The sequence below is a fragment of the Mauremys mutica genome, chromosome 1, assembly GCF_020497125.1.
Source record: "Mauremys mutica isolate MM-2020 ecotype Southern chromosome 1, ASM2049712v1, whole genome shotgun sequence".
NCBI classification, from domain to species: Eukaryota; Metazoa; Chordata; order Testudines; family Geoemydidae; genus Mauremys; species Mauremys mutica.
Genome location: NC_059072.1, coordinates 10076179 through 10082853, shown reverse-complemented (window position 1 = coordinate 10082853; position 6675 = coordinate 10076179).

Below are 6675 nucleotides of genomic sequence, written 5' to 3'. Positions count from 1 at the left end.
CAGAGCCGCAGGGGCTACCAGGCAATTAACCAGCGACTGCACTGCCGAGACCAGATTGTATTAAAGATAAACAGATGTGAGCAGATAAAGCGGCCAAAGGAATCTGAGCCTTGTGTGTCTTATCTCTTAAAGTGCTCAATAGATTCTCAGATCCAAAGTTCAAACTGCAGTCACAGCCCTGCAGTATCTCATGCCATGATGTTTATTAGGTTCTGCTGCTGGAGATCTCAGCCCATTAAACTCGCCAGGTGAATGAGAAGGTCAGTGGTTTGAAGGGGAAGGAGGAGTTATGTTCCTGTCTGGTTTTTCTGATCATCGCATCCCCTCCTCTAGGGAAGTTAGACTGTACTGTGCCTATACTGTCTGATGTGTGGCCATGGTGGAGGTCACTGGCAGCCATCTTGGTATCAGCTACTTGCTGAGTTGGTTCTGGTATTGTCAGGCCATGAAGCTGCTAGGATGGTTTGAAGGGCTGGGAGAAGGAACTGGACATCACATTATTGTCCAGGGGAGAAGAACTCCAAGAGTCCATGACTGCATTTTGTTTCTTACTAGGCTTTCGATGGCCAGGGCACCCCTCTGGTGAACTCGCCCAGGCGTGGTGCTCAGAGCCACTGGATCAGACTCTCCCTGTTGGGGTCAATCGGAAGTAGCATGCTTTCTCTCCCTACCTGGAAGAGATACTATACTAGCTAACTCACTAGGTGTCTGCCCCAGTCTGCTGTAGGGGTTATCATGCAATTAACCAGCAAAGTGGGAAGTAGCCTTTCCAGAGCTGAGGCCAGCCTCCCCATATAAGTAGCAGGGGGCAAACAACCTAACTGATTTTAAAATGGAATCATAGAATCATAGAAGATTAGGGTTGGAAGGGACCTCAGGAGGTCATCTAGTCCAAACCCCTGCTCAAAGCAGGACCAATCCCCAACTAAATCATCCCAGCCAGGGCTTTGTCAAGCCGGGTCTTAAAAACCTCTAAGGAAGGAGATTCCACCACCTCCCATAGAGCCTGATAAGTTTCTGAATGGCCTTTTATGACGTGGCTGCCAGTGATAGCACTGGCCTGGACTCGGTGACCCAGGCAGTCCCTTCCAGTTTGATGTGGCTGATTTCTTTCCAGGCATCCAGGAAAGGTACCGTAAACAGGGCCAGCTTTAGGAAGTGTGGGTCCCGATTCAAATATCCGGCGGCGGTCCGGATCTTTGGCAGCACTTCGGTGGCAGGTCCTTTACTTGCTCCGGGTCTTCCGCGGCACTGAAGGACCTGCCACCGCAATGTGGCCAAGACCCGGAGCTAGCGAAGGACCCGCCACCGAAGATCCAGACTGCTGCCGGGTGAGTAAAAATTAAAAAGTTAGGCGATCTTCTTTAGGGTGCAGGGCCCTCTTAGGCACAGGGTCTGATTTGGGGAAATCATGGGCATCTGCCTAAAGCCGGCCCTGACCGTAAATTATAACATCAGGGATCCTCCAAACTCATGACTCATCAGGAGGGCAAATCCTGGCATGAAATGTGCAGATGAGCAAGGCATGTTATTAGCATGTGTGTGTCAGGGCAATATTAACTCTTCAAAGAGGCTAGTCCTCAGCAGGGCTCAGTGCAGACCTGGATTCCAAATCTGCCATATTTAGGTTTTGGTTTGGGCTCATTGCAACCAATGACACTAAAGTAAAGTTTAGCTCAGGGGTGGGCAAACTTTTTGGCCCGAGGGCCACTTTGGGGTTCTGAAACTGTATGGAAGGCTTGGTAGGGAAGGCTGTGCCTCCCCAAACAGCCTGGCCCCCGCCCCCATTCGCCCCTCCCACTTCCCACCCCCTGAGTTTCCCCCCTCAGAAAACCTCCCCCCTGCTCCTTGTCTCCTGACTGCCCCCTCCTGGGACCCCCCGCCCCAACTGCCCCCCGGGGACCCCACCCCTATCCAAACCCCCCAGTCCCTGTCCCATGACTGCCCTGACCCCTATCCACACCCTGCCCCCCTGAAAGGCCCTCCAGGACTCCCACACCTATCCACCTCCCCCCGTTCCCTGTCACCTGACTGCCCCCCCCCGGAACCTCCGCCCCATCCCACTCCCCCCTACTCCCCGTCCCCTTACCATGCCACTCAGAGCAGCAGGACTGGCAGCCGTGCCGCCTGGCCAGAGCTAACCACAACGTCGTGCTGCCCAGCAGGAGTGCGCAGCCCCACTGCCCAGAGCGTTGGCGGCACGGCAAGCTGAGGGTGTGGGGGACAGGGGACAGTAGGAGAGGGGCTGGGGACTAGCTCAAGGGCCAGGCAGGATGGTCTTGCGGGCCAGATGTGGGCGGCATTTTGTGCGCTCCCCACGGGGCGCGCAGGAGCTTCCAGTTCCACTCCCATCGCGCCGCCGAAGAAGGACCCTCTGCCGAAATGCCGCAGGCGACAGCAGCAGTCATTGAGCTGCTCAATTGCCTGCTGCTGTTTTCCGTGGCACATCGGCAGAAGGTCCTTCTTTGGCGGCGCGACGGGAGCGGAACCGGAAACTCCCACATGCCCCGTGGGGAGCGCACAAAATGCCGCCCTCTGAATCCTGGCGCCCTAGGCGACCGCATAGGGTCGCCTAATGGAAGCGTCAGTCCTGCGTGGGCCACAGTTTGCCCACCTCTGGTTTAGCTTCTGTTTAGGCTTCCAGTAAGGTCCCCTGGACACAGCCTCTTACTTGTGGACACCGTTGTTCTTCTTAGAACTAACAGCGGCCATGTGGTGACCTACCTGTCCTCTTATTCTTCTCATGCAGAAGTATGAAGGCAGTGCCAGACCTTTCAGCCAGAAGGCTCTGAAGATAAGAGAGGAGGCTTGTCATACATAGCTAAGGGATTCAGGAGCAGACGTCCCAGCGCCATGCAATCCTACATAACCTTGGCAAATTGGAAAATTTCCCTTATATCTACATAGATCAGTCGTTGTTGACATGCAGCCACTTCTGGGCTGGACCAGAGGAGCACCAGCAACAATACAGGGTTGGGAGTGAAGAATGCTGTAACCATTTGAAACGACTGGATCTTGAAGAGCCGCAAGCGATAGGGTGACCAGATGAGAGGAAGAAAATAGCGGGACACATTTGTGGGGGGGGTCGCTGGTAGAGCAAAAAAATTAAAAAAAAAAAAAAAGCCGGAGCGCAGCAAAATATTGGGACAAATCGCATCCCGACCAAACATCGGTCAGGACACGGGACAAATGCCTAAATATCGGGACAGTCCCAATTTTATCGAGACGTCTGGTCACCCTAGCAAGCGATCCCATGAACACTCCAGCAGCACAGTGTCCCTTAGCACCCTGCTGGGACACTGGGCCAAGCACTGTCTCAGAATGTTCTCGCCAGGCTGTGGGAATTTGTCGTCAACACCTACAGCACCCAGAGTTTTCCTTGGTGCTCTCCCAAATACATACTAGCCAAGGCTCACCATGCTCTGTCCTGGAGCTTGGCCTAGACACTTTGAGATGGCACTAGAGTCTTTCCCCTGCTGATCAGGCAATTTGGCTTAATGAGCCACTTCCTTTCTTTTAGCCTTTTTCTTTGGAGTCAAAGAAAACTATTCAATAGGCAACTTTCCTCCTCTCCCCTTTATTCCCTCTCTCTGACATGCAAACTGGGTTTTTTCACCCAAGTAATCTAAGCTTTACAGGACTGCTACACTCAGGCTATTTCAGATATTCCATCGGCATCTCCTAGCCAGATTTATCTCCACAGCGATTCAGTGCCTCCTGATAGCATTGTCCTTCTGCTAATTGAAATTCAGTCCAAAGGAAGAAACAGGACCATTTTCCAAAGAAACAACAACAAAAAACCCTAAGCAAGCCTCCGAGGTGACCCCCACAGACAAGAGCCACCCCAGTGGCTCTCACCCCTCCCTTCCGGCGACTTTTCTAGGAAGCAGAATTATTAGAAGTGTCAAAGTTAGACTCAGGACTCACAGTTTGTCAGACCACTCTGTTTTATTAGCACAGCACTCTGCTAATAACACCCAGATAATGTGAGCACCATGCAAGACACAAACTATCTTATTTATACAGATAAAAGGGTGAGAACTTAACAAGATAACAAAGGAAGCAGAATCAGATAAGTTTACCTGGGCTAGGCGTGCATATCTTATTTCCTTACTAACTATTACCCATCTTCTGTTAATGTTTTGCCATTAGCACCATTGTTTATGCCTAATGTTTTTTTTCCTGGCACCTGTATTTCAACATTTCTTATTTCTGCTTAAAGGTACATACAACATTTCTTTAATCCATTCTTATTTTTACAATATAATTCATTCTACTTTCACAGAAGTTACACAGCGTAATCTGGCTAATTAAAGGAGTTTATATGCATCTGAAAAACCACGGAGCTGATCACAGGGAACAATCCTATCTGTACCATGCCCTTCTTCTGGGGTTAGCCCAGACATCTGTAAATCTTTAATATTTGAGTGACTTTAATCTCATTTTTCCAGATGTTTTCCCTATCAGCTTTGTCGGCTCCAATTCGCAGCTCCGTTGTTTGCTGACCTTGCCATTGTCTTTCTCTTTCCTTCCCAAAGATTTTAGCATGTGATTTGCAGCGTGCGTTTGAAAGCGCAGTGCACCCTACCGGGTATAATGCTGTTTAGCCATTTCTGGAGAAGGGCTCTGAGGAAAGGGAAATATTTGTAACGCGCGGTCAGATGACCATCTCTGCCTCTTGCGGCTGCAAACCTGCGAGAGGGATCTTGTCACAAACACACGGCAAGCCGACCAAGTGAAACCCTAGCACAGGGGTCGGCAACCTTTCAGAAGTGCTGTGCCGAGTCTTCATTTATTCACTCTGATTTAAGGTTTCACGTGCCGGTCATACATTTTAATGTTTTTAGAAGGTCTCTTTCTATAAGTCTATAATATATAACTAAACTATTGTTGTATGTAAAGTAAATAAGGTTTTTAAAATGTTTAAGAAGCTTCATTTAAAGTTAAATTAAAATGCAGAGCCCTCCGGACCGGTGGCCAGGACCCCGGCAGTGTGAGTGCCACTGAAAATCAGCTTGCGTGCCGCCTTCGGCACCCGTGCCACAGGTTGCCTACCCCTGCCCTAACACTTACCTTGCAATAAATATTTGAAAGTCGCTTGCCTTTTTTTCCATGCACGCCAAGGAAGGCGTTGTTTCCTTGTGTCCGCCTCGACATCACCGCCTGGTCTTCCTGCTGGGAAGCATCAAGGATGGAGGCCGGCACCGTTCAAAGTCACGGAGACGATACGGCGAGAGACTTTTTTTTTAACGAAAGGCAAAACAAGCTCCAACGGGTGGAGGATAACGCCAGGCTAGAACGAAGGTGGGTTGTTTAACAGTGAGGGTCAGTAACCATTGTTACTGAAGGTCATGATGGTTTCGCATTCACTCGACATCTTTAAAACAAGCCTGGATAGCTTTCAAAACAAATATACGCTAGCTCAGCCAGAAGTGGTGGGCTGGCCACAGGAATCTCTGGGTGAAATTCTCGGCCCTGTGTTATACAGGCGTGTAGAGGTGCAGACTCACCCCTGCGGCGCCTCCTACTGGTGACTTCTTGGAATTAGCTCGGTTCCAGCTCCGGACCGCCCTCTGCAGGCCGGTGATCCGCCTGTCCTCTGGCCCCTGTGTCCCTCCCTGGACTCGGTGCCATTTTACCTGGGGTGCTGCCCCTGGCAGTAACCCCCAAGTCTTAGGGTCTCCCCTCCCCAGGGAACCCCCACCCACTATCCCCACCTCGCCTCGGTATCAGGCTACTGCCAGTCATTGTCTAGCCCCCACACTCTGGACAGACTGCAGTATCAGCCAACTCAGCACTGGCAAGGTTGGGTTTGGACCTGCTGCCTTGGCCTACCCCTGGGCTGCCCTTTGCAACCCCCAGTACCTGTTAGCCCACTGCTAGGCCGCAGCCTGGGGCTTTCCAGGCTGGAGCTCCCCAGCTCCTCTGCCTTTCCCCAGCCCTGCTCCCCTCAGGTACCCTGTCTCCAGCTCCCTGCAGCCAGGCCCGTCTCCCTCTACAGGCAGAGGAAGATGGCTGCTTCTGGCTCACAGCCTCTTATAGGGGCCAGCTGGGCCTGACTGGAGCATGGCCACAGCTGAGCCTACTTTTCCCAATCAGCCCAGGCTTCTTGCCCCAGCCCCAGCCCTCTCCTGGGCTGTTTCAAGCCCTTCAGGGCAGGAGCAGGGGACCACCCCGCTACAAGGAGGTTGAATTGGATGATCATAATTTGGCTTTAAAATCTATAGACCAGCGCGTCAGCTGGTGGAAACTGTCAGAGCTCCATGGAAGCCAGTGGAACTCTCACAAGTTAGACCAGCGGAGGAACTGCCTCAGGTCAGTTATCTAGGGCTCTGTATAGCACACACTACGGTAAGAGGTTCACCCTGCCTGATGCAACACAAGGCAGCCCTGCTCCAGCAAAGCAATAAAGCACATTCGTAACTTTATGCACTTGGGTCGTGCTAGTGAAGCCAGTGGCACTGCTCACCTGCTTAAAGTTAAGCACATGCTTAACTTATGTGCATTGCTGGACCAGATTGCGTCACAAGTGCTACCTGAGCTCCTCCTCTGATTTGGATGTGTCCTCACAACAGCGTGTGGCCCGAGGATTATTTCACAGATGGCTCTGGAGGCAGGGGGAGGTTGTGTGACTTGGCCAGGGTCACACAGGACCTTGGCAGCAGATGTGAGACG